The sequence below is a fragment of the Oxyura jamaicensis genome, chromosome 4 (genome assembly GCF_011077185.1).
Source record: "Oxyura jamaicensis isolate SHBP4307 breed ruddy duck chromosome 4, BPBGC_Ojam_1.0, whole genome shotgun sequence".
Lineage (NCBI taxonomy): Eukaryota > Metazoa > Chordata > Aves > Anseriformes > Anatidae > Oxyura > Oxyura jamaicensis.
In genome coordinates, this window is record NC_048896.1 from 64,242,985 (window position 1) to 64,258,049 (window position 15,065).

The 15,065-nt window shown below is 40.3% G+C and overlaps 1 pseudogene; it reads left to right on the plus strand.

Annotated features, from left to right (window-relative positions):
- Positions 1–5,917: 5,917 nt before the first annotated feature.
- Positions 5,918–15,065, plus strand: part of LOC118167094 — a 51,026-nt pseudogene continuing 41,878 nt past the window's right edge.

The following is a 15,065-nucleotide window of genomic DNA, read 5'->3' on the forward strand; positions in this document are numbered from 1 at the left end:
TTGGCATCTTAGGTACTTTCCTAGTGATTCTGAAAAGCTGTCTTTCCTATACAATACATTCATTCAGCAGTTACGAACATGTGTCAGTACTAACAAATAGAAATGAACTTAACACTGTTGGTGATAGCAACTGAGCAGAGAAAGGGAATTACATAAGCTTCTGTAGGCAATCGATTATATGTAACAAATATGACTTGCTTGTAACAGTAGAAATATACTAGGTTTCCTTTTTATGACAGTACACTTCTTAGAGTATTCTTTCTAGCAAGACTCCACTAACACATCAGAAATTTTACACATGGGCAGGAAACAAAATGAAAGCCAATGAAAGTTAAGCTAATTCAGATGCTTTTGAATGTAAATGTGAAATGTATCTAAGTCTGAGAAATTCCATACATTCATCAGGCAAACAGGGAGAGGATCACATAACTTTCTGCTGTCCTTTCTCAGACTGTCACTGATGGCTTAATGTTTATTCACAGTGTGTTATATATCATACATTATTCATCGGATTTTAATGAGAAGTTCTCTGTTTTTATGTTACAATTTGTTATGTAGCAATTATAGCAGGGTAATCAAGTCTTGAGTTCTTTTCTTTAAGATCTAGTACTGCAATCTTCCACTCTCATGCATCTTAGACAGTACTAAATTAATTAAAAATTATAATTGAAATTCCCCAACTGAAACATCACAGCAGTATTCTCAGAACACTGAATCTATCTCCTGTAAATGTTCCAGATCGAGTTGCAAGAATGCTGATTTCATTAGAAAACCAAAATAGCAACAGCCAGGGAGAGGAAGGAGAGGAGCCTTGCAGGTTTCAGATACGGAAAAATCAAGAGGCCTGAACTAGCCAGAAAATCCTTCTTAAAGAAGCAGCCACTGTGAGTTTTCTAAAGCACATGCACTTTTGTAATGTTTGACTTGAATAGAACTGGTGGACCTTACAGCATTTTATAATCATTTCTGTCTTATTGAGTTTCAGAGAAAGTGGTTTTAGGTCATAGAGACCAAGCTAACAAGAAATCACAAACTTGGCTTTAAGGCAAGTGCCCTATTCACAAGACCCAGAGAGAGTCTCCTAGGTAAATAATAGCATTAAATACTTGAATATCGTGTTTTGCCTCTAAGCATAATTTTATATTTTGCAAATATGCCAGTAAACTTTATCAACACTCTTTGAGGTAGGCAAGAATTGGATTGTCCCCTGTAAAGGTTGGTTTTTGTCCTCTGTTGGGGGGAGCCAGGGACCGTGAAGACAAAAGGGTCTGTCACTGGGGATTGACCAGTAGCCAGTGACATTTAAAGAAGGTTGGGACTGGGAGGGAATGACACACTCCCAGTCCTTCCTCTCCTCTGCCAATGCAGAGTATAACAAAATGCAGCCATTTCTAGAGTGGAACGATGCAGCTGCTCAAAGGCAACCAGCAATTGTACAACTGCAAGAAAATTGCACAGTTCACAATAGGGAACACAGAGTAATATTCAGTTTAAATGAATTTGCAGGAGAATTCAAATAGACTATAATTTTACCACCTGGAATTTCAGCAGGGTGCTGGGATTTACACTTTTATTCATCTAAAATATTTGGGAAACTAGAATGAGTGTCAGGGCCTCTTACTCTGAAAGCAACCTGAGGTAGAACAGCCTTGACCATTGCGGAACAGTAGGTCCGTACTTATCAGGAAGGAAAAGGGAGAATTGCTTGCATGATCCATGTGCTCAGCAATTCTTAACTGTGTCTCAGTGGCCCCTCTGGCCAGATGTGATTTTGGTTTTGGGAACTCTGACCAGCTGCTTCTTTAGTGTCTGATATTGCAAAAAAAAGGGGTAAGGAATTATTTCTTCCTTTACTGTGACCCCATGAAATAGGACTAATGGATAGTGGATAGTCACTGTAGGAAGTACCTAACTAACACCAGTTATTTAAGAGAAAATTTTGTAGTAATGAATGTATGCCCAGGATTTTAACATTACTGAATTATTTTCCCTATATAACAGCAGCTAGTTCAATGTAATATTCTAAAAACCCTTTGCTGTCTGTGTTTTTATTTTATATAGGGCAGTGTTTAAAGGGTGTACTCCAATAATATCTTCTGACTGCCAGTGAGATTATTTAAGAAAGAGATCAGTATTCACTTCTGTTGTAACCCTGTATATGTCTTTAGTGTGCTTAGTTTTTTATATTAGAAATGCAACTGAGTCACAACACTGATCCATTTCTTCTTTCAGTAGGGTGCTGTTTCCTGAAATATTACATCTTTCCTTTTTCTCACATTTTTTTAGGTTGACCTCATCATCACACTTTTTTTCTTTCCTGGAAAAAAAAAAAAAAAAAAAAAAAAAAAAAGGTCCCTTCCATATTTGATTGCTTTTTTAAAGTTTTCTTTTGTTTTAAACAAAAACGCAACCTTTGTAAATATGCATTTTCATTTTGCTTGCAAAGTGCTTTACAACAAACCATAAATTGTTCTCCATAGATCTTAACTATACAGAAGACAAAACATTAGAAAAGATTTTTGTGAGTATATGTAAGCAACACAGGAAAATGAAAGGCAACTTTATATGTAAATAGCTTTAGGACCCTTCTGATGTTATCAAAACCAAACCTGTTGTTATGTCTACAGGACATACAAATGAAATTAAGAGGAGAAAAAAGCAGTATCAAAACCAACAAAAGTCTTCTAGTATGTAGAACCTTTGGAGTTTTATGAACCATTGCTTGTGATGAAATAGTCTTTTCTTTAAAGACCATACCCAGTATTGTCTACATCTTCCCTTACAGAATAGTTTAGAATATATTTGATAGATAATATTTCATATAGCACTGAACTGTCTCGTCACAACTATATGTTAACACAATCAACGTTAACTGTTGCAAAAGTTGTACTATAGCTATCCAGGAGAGATAACATGTCCGTATCTCATGCATCACAGTGCTGTTCTCATTCTTCCTGGCAGCTTGTGCTAAGGGTGTATTTTAAAGATGTTCTCTAAATGAAAATGTTAGGTAAGGATTTAGTTTTCCCTGAAACATGTATTGTCTTAATGCAGTGTGCTATGACATAGAGATACAGAGTTCTGCACAGTTTGTGAGGGGCTTCTGTAGGCCACTGGTAGTTATCTCAGGGAACAGATCAATCCCAAATAATTATTAATCCTAAATAATTCTCCTGTGAAGAAAAGCTGAGAGAGCCGGGGCTGTTCAGCCTAAAGAAGAGAAGGCTCCAGTGTGACCTTATGGCAACTTTTCAGTACGTAAAGGGGGCTTATAAAAAAGATGGAGAGCAACTTTTTGCTCAGCCAGATAATGACAGGACAAGGGGGAATAGTTTTAAACTAAAAGAGAGAAGATTTAGATTAGATGTTAGGAGGAAATTCTTCACTCGCAGGATGGTGAGGCACTGGCACAGGCTGCCCAGAGAAGCCGTGGATGCCCCATCCCTGGAGGTGGTCAAGGCCAGGCTGGACAAGGCCTTGGGCAACCTGATCTAGTGGGTGGTGTCCCTGCCTATGGCAGGTGGGTTGGAACTAGATGGTCTTTGAGGTCCCGTCCAACCCGAGCTGTTCTATGGTTCTATGAATTAAAGTCATTAATCCACTTCCCCCTCCCCACCCCACAAAAAAAAAAAAAAAAAAAAAAAAAAAAAAAAAAAAGAAAAAAAAAAAAGTATCTGAAAGATTTGAGTTACTCTTCTTTGGGTTCTGAGTCAGTTTGTTTGGGTTCTGTAACCAGTATCTCCCAAGGCGATGGAAGACTATTTGTTTTCTTTGTTTCAGAACTAATTTAAAAAAAAAAAAAAAAATGAAAACTTTAAATTTGAGATTTTGGTGGCAGAGGATTTGCTATTTTTTTAATTGGGATGAAGAAAAGCATCTAGATTTAGACAAATTCCTCTACTGACTTCACCAATACTAACTCCAAATTAGGTCTTAAGTAAATCACGTTAGTTCTCAGTAGCATTGTATAGGTACAACTTCAGGATGAACTGACTTTTTAACCTACAAGATCTTCATTACTGGTGATGATAGAGACGAAATCAGTCTGACTCATAGATATTATGGTAAACTTTAAATTAAACAATTTAACTAAAATGAAGTGACAACAGTTTAGTGATACTGCAATGTCATTTTTATGAAATTATTTTCCATATCAGTAATTCACTTAAATCTTTAATGTTTCCACACTTCTGAAATTGAAGACCTTAAATTACTTGTAATGTTTATAGGTGGAAACTGCAGATAAATATTACTTGTAGCTTCAGGACCATGACATGCTGGGTACATTTTGTCTCAACATTCCACACTAATGGCAAATGGAAGCCAAGCTGTGGTCTCCGAAAAAGAGGTGTTTTGATCCATTTCCAGAACTGGCCTGAAATGGGGGAAGAACTGGCAATGGCATAGCTTCTCTATGCAATCTCTTGCTGATCTCCACTTTCAGCTTCACTAGAGCTGATTTCAGGGAGGAGAAATCCGATAGTAAGTATTCAGTGGCCAAGTAAGTAAGTGCAAGGCTCTTCTGTGCTGAATTATCCACAGCTGCTTACTGTTAATAGCTGCAAGCTAGACACAACAAGGCTGGCGGGACAAGTGACTTGCCTGTCTCCACAGCAAAATAGGGGATGTCCAAACTTAGCATTGTTATTTTCCTCTCAGTGGCATGGTGTTTCAAAACAATTCTGTGTAACTGAAGGTAATTGTATGTGTCCATATAACCAGCAAAAGAGTGAGGGACAACGGGTGAAACAGCAGCGCGGCAATGATGAAAGGCATCGTTTTGCATCTTGCTTATGAAAGAGTCACTGATACTCCATAGCCAAAACCACATGCAGTTTAACTGATGCTTCTCACCTCCTGGACCAAGTTTTCCATTCTGGTTAGGCAAGAGTGAGAGATTGGAAAAGTTTGAGCAGAATATCCAACAGCATTGATTCCAGTAACATCTAGAAAATCAGCTTATGTTATTCAGTGGTGAGTCCAGCCCTGCAGAGCAAGTACAAAGCCTAATCGGGACTCATTCTTGCCTCTTTGTGTTGCCTACAGAGGCTTCTTCCCAGTCCGTCATTTAAAGGATGCCCTTCCATTTTTGGCATCTATTTCAAAGGCATGGCTATTTTTTCAGAATTATTTGGTATAGTAATGAATGTTTTTGACAATCTTGCCTGACAGTCTTGTCTCGCTACTGAGCTTTAGCTCCATGTAAAGCTATTCAGCCCCAAAACCTACTTGCAAAAGCCTTAGTGAGGCTGTAGAACAGACACTCAAAGGATGAGGCCTATAAAGCCTGAACTCCACATACACTTGAATTCTGAAGCTGTCTTTAATTGAATGACTTTTTGTTTTTCTTTTGCTAATTGTCTGGGGTTGTTTTGTTTGTTTTGGTTTGTTTTTTTCTATGTAACCTCAACACCACGAAGATTGCTCGTTTTTTGGCTGGAAAGAACAGGCAAGCTTCACCAGTACGTCATCCCCATGTTACTCCCGTGTTTCTACTTTGTTAATTAGAAAACCATTGATTCTGTGCTGTAACCAAGGCGGTGTTTTTAATTGTGCTCGAACAGTAACTCAAACGAGAGCAGGCAAGCAGGTAAGGTACCCGGGTCGTGTTTCACTCTGGAGGCATAGTTTTGCGTCTATAAACACATGCATACGTATTGCCGCAGATAGACGTTATAAAAGCACACGTGAGGAAGAGTGCTTGCATTTTTAGTGCTGGTCTGTGTTTAAAGAGGAATTGCGTCCCCGTACAGCAGGACAATGCCGAATCAGAGCCCCGGTCCCGCTGCCTCACGTCCCTCACAGCTCCCCCCCATCCGCCCCCAGCTGTTTCCTCCCGCCCGCTGCGGGCCGGGCTCTGCTGCGCGCACTGCGCAGGCGCAGCCGGCGGGGCCGGGCGCGCTCCCGGCGGCCGGGGGGGAGCGGCGGCGGCGCGCGCGCGGGTTCAGACGTGGCACTCGGCTGAGCGGCGGCGCGCACAGGCGGGTGGGGGCTGCACGCGGCGCCCAGGTAATGGCCCCAACGGCCCGTAACGGCCCTAACGGCCGCGCGGGGGGCAGCGGGAGGGCAGCGGCAGGGAGGGCAGCGGCAGGGAGGGGGCTGCGGAGACTCCCCGCACAGGTACCGGGGGGGCCGGAGGGGGGCAGCGGCGGCGCGCAGGTGCCGGACGGGTCCCGAGCGGGGCTCGGGGAAGTGAAGCCTGTGCTTTCCGAGCTTCCTCCAGGTGTGTGCCGTAGGAATAAAGAGTGGGGGGTGCGGCCGTGTGCCGTCCTGCCTGTCCGTGTGTGGAAGCACGCATGGCAAGCGCTGTTTGCCAAGCGGAGGTTGCAGCAAGCCCTCGGGAGGGATAGCACCGCTTCCTCGGTACATCACCACGGTGCCTCTACAGAAATGCAGAGCTAATAGCTCTCTTTCGGGTAGCGGAGAGCATGGCCTTTTATTTTTAACTCTGTTGTCCTGACTCTGTGTGCACACGAGGGGATTTTACAGTTTCACAGCGATAGCGGGGCAGTGGAGCACGGTGTGGGTACAGCAGTCCTCTGAGGAATGCTGCCAACCTGTTGCAGGTGGCAGTAAGTTGTGGAGAGGTGTTTGTGTCAGTGCTGTTCTTCAGGCCAGGGGGCATAAGGTCACCTGGCATTAAGAGAGGGAGACAAAATCTTATTATGTCCTTTTGTGTAATGACATTATAGTAAACAAACCCAGGGAAAGCCCTCAGTTTAGTTGATCCTCCGATCTTTCTCATGCCATCTCCAGAATGAATCCGTATGTCTCTTGTCAGAACCTGATCACTAAAATCTTAAGGGATCTGTGTCTATTGGTACCTTGGTTTGGAGACAACATCCAGTTTCATTGTGTGTTTCTATATGTATGTATCTAAGAAGGGATTATATATGCTCAGTGTTAAGTAGAATCTGGAACTGTGTTGGATAAGCTTGTGTTGTCCCCCTGTGTGTGGTTTGGAGTTCCTGTCTCTTCAGCACAACCTCTGCATGTTCATAGCACTTGGGGGCAGTTCAACGTGGCAAGACTTAGTGTGGCTGTGTGTGAGGAAGCTGTGGGGAAAGTCATTTCCCATGGACGCTGTCACAGTTAAAGGTGTTGGCTGCTGCAGCTGCCTCAAAGTGCAAATCTCTTCCTTTTTATATATTTAAAATACGTATGCGTTTATATCAGTGTGTAGGTAATTTGGTGCTGACTTACTGTTTTGGAGTAAAAGCCATTGTCATGTCTCCTCTGATGGGGGCAGGGGAGGGAAATAAAGTATGGCTGGCAGCAAGAAGCTCCTCTGTGTAAATATTTTTCCCTTTTTCCTGTGCTTACCTTCTTAAATAAGAAATGGGAGACAACCCCCTAAGCTTGCCCACCCAAAGCAGTTTAATGCTTCAGTCAAGAAATCTTACGCCTCTCCGAGGAGTGTGGCTTTGTGCCACGAGCAGTGTGTGAGGAGGGCTGGGCCCCGCACCCAGCTCCAAGTGGCTTCTTGTCTGACATGACAGATCAGTCAAACTTTTTTTCAGAAATGTATGTTTAATAAGAGAAGCCAAGAGGTGAATTTTGTGATGAGCTTAGCTTTTCTCTACTGACATGCATCAGTGCAGTGTGAATTTGTCTATTTCATGGTTTTGTAGGTGTGTCTGATTTAGATGGTACCTTCATGCCTGTTGCTGGATCGCAATCCCTGATCCAGTCTGCATACTAAAACATCACCTCATGCTCCCATCCAAGGAATGTGAAATATAGGTGGCTGTCAAAGCTATTTCAAAAGAACATTTAGCATATGAAATGCTGGTTTAGGTAATGGATCTCTAGTTCTTTGAGGATGCCCTAGTTGGAGCTTCATAGAAGCACTAAATGCTCACTCAGATCCTCATCGTTTCTCAAAACACTTTTAATTTGGGTTTAAAGAAAGTTAGTGGTATTCTGTTTTTGTGAAATTCAACGTGCAGTCAAAAGTGAAGAATTTTACTTACAAAAGTGAAAGTTGGCAATCAAGGCTGCAAAGTGTACAGGGTCAGTAACTTTTCAGATCCCTTGGTGGAAAGTGCTCAGTATTTGAAAACTGGTCATGTAAAATACAGTCATCTGGTTTAGTAGTGTAGCATTCATCAGATTTTTCTGGTTCCTGAAAGTTTCCTAGAAGTATCTTGCAGGAAAAATCACTGCAGGGAAGAGATTAAATGTCTTGTGAATGTCCTCATCATCAGAAACATTCTTTTTATTGCTTTTAATCAAATTCTGGCGTGTTGTTGTTCTTTTTTTTTTTTTTTTTCTTTCTCTGAAAACAGAATCAAGATGTGAAAGCATAGGTTAAAGATGTCTGGTAACAGTTTGGACAGCGTATGGTACTGTTGAGGCCATACTACTCTCAGAGAACAGCCTCTCACTTGTGGAATGCCTTGTGCTCCATTTCATCACGCTATAGTAAAAAATTTCATCGCACTTTAGTAAAAAAAGCCTGCTCAGGTCTGGGCCAGTGATGTGGAAGACATCTGGAAATAGGATTTCTGTCCATCCTGTAATTTATTGACAGTTTCACCAGCATTGAAAGCAAGATTTTACTCACTTGCTGGGAGTAGGGATAGTGTAGAAGGTTTCATGAAGAGCTGGTACTATGTTCCATACCCCATCTAAAAAGTCTGCTAGCATTGGAGAAGGATTTGCTAGGAGTTCTGTTCTCCAGTCACTCTGCTTTTCCTGATTTTTCAAAGTACCTGGTATCTGGCATATGGGACTCACTGTCTATTTTGCAGGTGTAGCAGAAGTCTAGTTTTTCCCTGTGAAGAGAACAATTTCAGATGTTTTATTCTACCTATACATCCTTTAGTTACAGTTTTTCTCCTGCCTGGGAGAGGTGAATTCTGTTCAGATAAATTCAGTGAATTGTTTGAATTCATGCACTGATGAGGAAAGTAACCAACCAGTTGTAGTCAAACAAAAGCATTGTTTTCCCCTGACCTCCAAATCCATTTTTGCCTCCAGGTTTGTCTTAGGTCCTTTTGGAAGCATAATTCTCAACCTTTTAAAATGTCTCAAGAGTGAAGAGTAGTAGCAGGTATCACTTTCTCTTTTGCAGATCATTAAGGAGGACCCCATACTTGGACTAAGAATATTGCCATCATGAGTCAACAAGGTTATGTTGCGGCTCCTCTGTATTCCCAATCCCAGCCAAGAGTGGGAGGCTTTTCTACAAGTTTTGGACCACCTAATTCTTCACTTCATTATGGGCATTATGGCGATCTCAACTCCTCATATGCAGCGCCTCAACCAGGTATGAAACTGGTTTAAAATATGTTTTCAATCTGCTTTTTTGTGATTTTTTCCTTTTGTATCTCTTCTGGTGGCTTGCATCTCTTCATCGTGCTTGTGTCAACACACGGTGCTCAGCTTTACACTGCTGATGCAATAGGATCCTGCCCCAGCTTTGCTTGCGTTACTGTTTGTGCTCAGGTGTTGATGTAAGATGCCTGGTAGTGGGATTCCAACCCCTGTGTGTGGATTCCATTGTCAGGGAAGCAGTAGGCACCAGTGCTCAATGCTGTGCTGTGATTAACAGCAACAAAATTCTGGGAATAAAGAAATGTTTCTCAACTCTTTTATGTGTTAATGGCAAGCAGGCTCTCAGAAATGGGTTGTATTCTTTGCAGTAGGACCTGTGTCCAACCAGGTTCCTGAGTACAAATGTGCCTATAAATACAGCCTGATGTTTTACTACTTAAGCTTGCTTGGTTGGTGATGTGTTTGGATAGTGCTTGTTAAGTGGAGCCCATCTGCTCTCTGACCACTTAGGAGACAGTAACTTTCCAAGAGGAATGGGAACTTGGGTAGCTTTTACGTGAAGATGGCTTGTTTGCTGTTTACAAATAAAATCATGCTACAGATAATGTAATTTGACATCCAAAAGATAAACCAAACTGTTAACTGTCTCTCCTTTCTGTTTCATTCATTTTAAATTGGTATGTGACTTCAGTTTTTCGAGAAGCATAGTAAGTAAGAATATAGTGGCTGAGATCTTAAAAATAAAACATCAACAAAAGAATTTTGAGAGCATAGAACTGAAGCCCATTTTGCTGGTCTAATTTCAGCGAACTGATCTAATTTCAGCAAACTCTAGGCATACTAAACTTGTGAATTGGGACTGTGGGAAATATCCCAAAAGTAAGACTCCTTCCTTCATTAAATCTATTAACACTGCTAGGGAGGAAAGAGAGGGATCATCTTAATATGACTTCACATAGGAAAATGTCAGTTAAAATCATAAACATGTCTGAATAATTTTTTTTAATACCAGTCAGATTATGGTAATTTACATTAAACTCAGTATTTGTGATTGGGTAGGGTAATAACAGAACCAAATATCCAACTGCTTGTTTGTTTGTTTTATATATATCATAGTCTTTTTAAAGACAGCAGGAGTTCTGTTACTTTAACCCAATGCTGAATGTAGTCAGAATTACTTCTGGTAATTGGCTTATTAGAATGCTAGGAAAAAATACCAGTTTAGGTGCCAAACAGTCTTTTGATGTTAGAGTAATTTAAATGAAAATAACTCAAGAAATAAAGATTGAAAAATATTTATTCAACAGTGGTTCTTACATAAATTATAATCCCCTTATAGTTGATGTTCTAGATCTGAATTAACCCTTCTTAGCATAGATTTAGTGGGCCTACATATGGAAGCAGTGTTGGCTTTTTTTCTCTATGTGTGGTGTTTGTTTGTTTTTTTTTAAGATTGTTCCAGAATTTCTTTCTGACGAGGTCTCGGAAAGAAAAGGGATCTCATGCTTCTCCCTACAAAAGTAACCAGATGATAGGGAACTTTCAGTATCCTAAATTGGATTGGAGGGTCTGTTTCTCCATTCTTGATTCTTTCTTACTGTCCCTCGTGGTTTCTTTTGCTGGAAAGTTACCAACTACTGGTTGGTTCCTTTTGCTGTCTTTTTTATATTTGCTTCTATAGCTGACCAAAAATCTTTCCTTTCTTACAGAAAGGCTGAGGTTAGAAGGGACGTTTGGGAGTCATCTTGTCCACCTCCCCTGCTCAAGTAGGGCCACCGGGAGCTGTTAGTCTTATTTTTAGAGCAGGGCTGTACACTTGTCATTTTTGATGATCTTGTGCTTTTTTTTTTTTTTTTAAAGGATTCTTACATAAAAGTACTTCTTGTTTGGTAGGTATGTCAAAATCAACTGTGCCTCTTGGATCTTCAGTTCCTGTTGGACCTTCACCACCTGGTACACATCAGTTCAGCCAGACCAACTTCCAGAACAGGCCCAGTGCAGCAGGACAGCCAACGCACAGGTGACTTTTGAGAATTAATACACGAGATCTAAGTTATTTGACCTCTCTTTCCTGTCTTTGGCTGTTTCACTGGCATTTAAGTATAGCATCCCTTTTATCTTCAGCAGTTCTAACTTACTCCAGTTCTGAACTGGATCTTCTAGTTCAGTTCTCTGTGATGTTAAGCTGCTAGTATAATCTACATACAGGATAATCTATAATCTCATTAATTCAATTTTTAGAACAAGTCAGGTCTTTATCGTGAGTTGTTTGTTTTATTTTTAATTATTTCTGCTTGAACCTTAGACTCATTGCTTAAAAGCAGCAGTGAGGTGTTACAAGTGCTCTCTGAAGAGCACTTACATATAAGTTGCTTTTCTTTAGTTATTTTCTGATGTCTTAATTCTCCTTTGTTGTGAGGTACCAAGAAGTTGTTATTTAAAAATTAATAGTTGCTGGTGAGTTTTGACTAGAAGCTGGTACATGTCTTATATAGCTGTAGGTTTTTTCCCCTCTCTTGCCTTTGCTTCGTTGCTGTGGGATCACAGCCAAGGATCTGTAGGGTACTGTAAAGACATTTTATAATGCAGGTTTGGTATAATTGTTCAGATGGATGACTGCTCTTTTGCTCAGTCAGTTAGTCTGAGATTAATTATGAAGAATTTAAGTGTTGTTTTCCTGCCCCCAGAACTTACAGGAGGAAGTGAAGGAGATAGGAGTGGGGAAGAGAGAAAACTAGGGACGGGTTGAAGCTGTAAAAATGACTCTTAGAAAAAATATGGTATGAGGGGACGAAAGGATAGGGTGGACAAGTTTGATTACAGAGTGGTCTGTATTGCAGGACGGGCTGTAAGTGGGTAAGTGCACTTAACTCTTAATTCATTCTGTCAATTGTTAATTATTTTGCTGTTCTCCCATGAGTGACTAAATTAGAGTTTGTGTACCTATAGCTATTTCAGCGTTAGTGAACTTAATGTCATGTAACAACATTCTTGTTTCAGTTGATTGAAACTTCACTCTCCGCTTCTGTGCTTGTTTAGTTGTGAAGTTATTTGTGTTCAAGTAAAGCCATGCATATGTTTTATGAGGCATCAGAATAGGAAAGCCTGTTACAACTGTGTAAAGAGGACCCACAGAGATTGGTCATCTGTTGTAAAAAGAAAAAAAAAAAAAAAAAAAAAAAGGAAAAAGGCATACAAACAGACAGGGAGAAGCAGTGGTTGTCCTGAAAACAAGGAAAATGAAAGTCAAGGTGACATGACCAGCCCAGCAAAATACTGATTCTCTTCCCTAAGTTTTGGTCACTGTCCTGACAACTACACATCTATTGTTTTCACTTGATCTTGTTTTATTCCCGATCTGCTGAGAGCTGCCATTCTAGGAAAGGAAATCTCCTTATCAAAATGTCAAGGAAAGTGAATTCTTCTCTTGATATACCTAGGACTGTCCTCAGTTTTTAAAACAGTCATAGATAAAACAATATAGATATATGGGAGATAGCCTGAGATCTCATTTGATCAGAATGAAATAGTGTCACATGTTACCTCTTTTCTTCAGTTCTTTCTCTTGCCTTTATGCTTTCCCATGTCTGGTAACCATGCAGCAGTTTTTCCCCACCTTCATCCTCTTCTTCCCTCTATAACTGAGAACTCCTTAACAGTTTCTCTGTCCATTGCTCTCTCTTTGCGGATACTCTCTGAATACTCTTCATTCATCCTCCATAAGCATGGAAAGGGGATAGAGGGATGTGCTAAGTTCAGAAGCTTCAGTTTCTTAATCTTCAAGCTTCAAGCTAGTTACTAACTCTGTCTCTTCTCCATGGAATACTCAAGCTTCTTTATTTCTAATAAGTATACAAACAATTTTGTTTGCATTTAATTTGGGGTTAAAACTAAAACATGAGGCAAAGATGTGATCCAGTGATTCTTCCACATAAATTGCTTCCCATCAGTAATTTTCTGTCTGGCTATATCTGCTTTTTCTGAGTATTTCCTGGTCAAATTTACCATTTGACTGGAAAGCAGTGGAATTTAGTTAGCATCTTTTTTCTCTGTGGCCAAGGCATTTATGAGGACAAGGTAGCTAAACTAAGATCGCTTTAGTGGCTGATATCATCATAAGATATGTGTAAAGATGAACTTCCCAGTTCGGGCTGCACTGATGTTATATCATTGTTCCTTCTCTGACTTGACAGGATACTGACTTGAGTTTAATGAAAGTTGTGTAACTGCCAAGAGTCTGACCCTCCACTTGCACAATGGCTTGTGAAAACTTGCTTCTTCACCTTAGAGAAAATAAGTTTGACTTGAATTCAGCCTTGGTGTACTGAACTGCAAGTGCACAGTTAAGTCAGATAGTTCTGTACAGGATGAAGTGTGGCCCAGCACTTCTGCAGCAGCACTTCATATTCAGCAATTTCCAGCACTTCATGTGCAGCAACTCATTATTTAGAGCACAAAGTACTGTTTTTCTTCTTGCCTTTGTTATATTGCCTCTGGCAACAATTATGTAACGTTCTTGCTTATCTTGTTACATGCGGGAATGTTGAGATACCCTTCAGACCGCTGAAGACATGGGGTCTTTATAGTTATGCCCCTGTGTTGGGTTTTATTCTTCTGATTTTTGCTTAGAGGTAAGGCTAAGTTGGTGTAACTTGACCAAGCATTGAAATTCATGGCTTGTTATGCTGATGGAGCAACGTGTGTGTAGCAGTGGAGAACCTGAGCATGATTTGCATGCGACACTTTTTTCAGTTCACAAGTCTGAGAGAAGATATGTTTTAATATTTGTTTATTAACATTAGTCCTTTTGCTCCAAACCTAATTCGCTATTTTTTTTAGCATTCTTGAAAATTAGTTCACCGAAGGTCTTTTGGGGGATGTTTGACTAAAAATGCAGGTTTTGTAAAGTAAAGAGCATTTACCAATTTTAAGTCTCAAAAAGGAAACCACTTGCAGGGTCCTCTTAATTCTAATTGGAATCTGGATCTTACAAGCAACAAACTATTCCTCACCAGTGTGTGCAAAATAATTTCCTCATGTTTCATCTTTTAACATCAAAACCAGAAGATGGTTGTAAAACAGATTGAGTGCTTTTAACTTCCATTTAGTTTGTCATGGTGAAATGGGGAGATCAAACTAACAAAAAAAAACTACATAAGAGAAATTGATTATTAAGCCAAAAGGAATGTTGTTTCACATTAAGAATTTAAATATTATATCAAAAGCCAATAGTGATTTATGTGTATTCTAGTCAAGAATTGTTGAAGGCTGGCCACCTCCTTCCTTTCCCACCCACCCCAGCTGTAGGGTTTTATTGAAAATAGAGCTGAAGGAAATAAATCTGAACATCTGAATCAGTTCATACTTCAACTGTGAGGTCTGATTTGTTTTATGAACAGACATTCAGAATCTGCTTAATGAAGCATGTCAGCATGTAACTCAATATTCCCTATATGTTACAAATATATGGAGTAAAAATAGAATGTCTTTCACACAGAGTTAGTAGGTTGTCATTTTTGACTCATTTGATAAATAATTTCTTGCTCAGGTCCTGGCACTAGTCCGAGCTCTAACACATCTTCTGGGCATCGAGCATCTTTTCAGGGTCCACAGCCAACACCTCCAACACAGCAGCAAATGGCTTTGCCACCTGGATCACAGGTTCCTCCACCAGCAAATAATTTCAGTGGCATTTGTGCTCAACCTTTGTTGCCTACTATGGCCAGACAAGATGGGATCCCTAGATCTGGCCCCCGTATCCTAACTTGCAACAGCTTGGATATCAT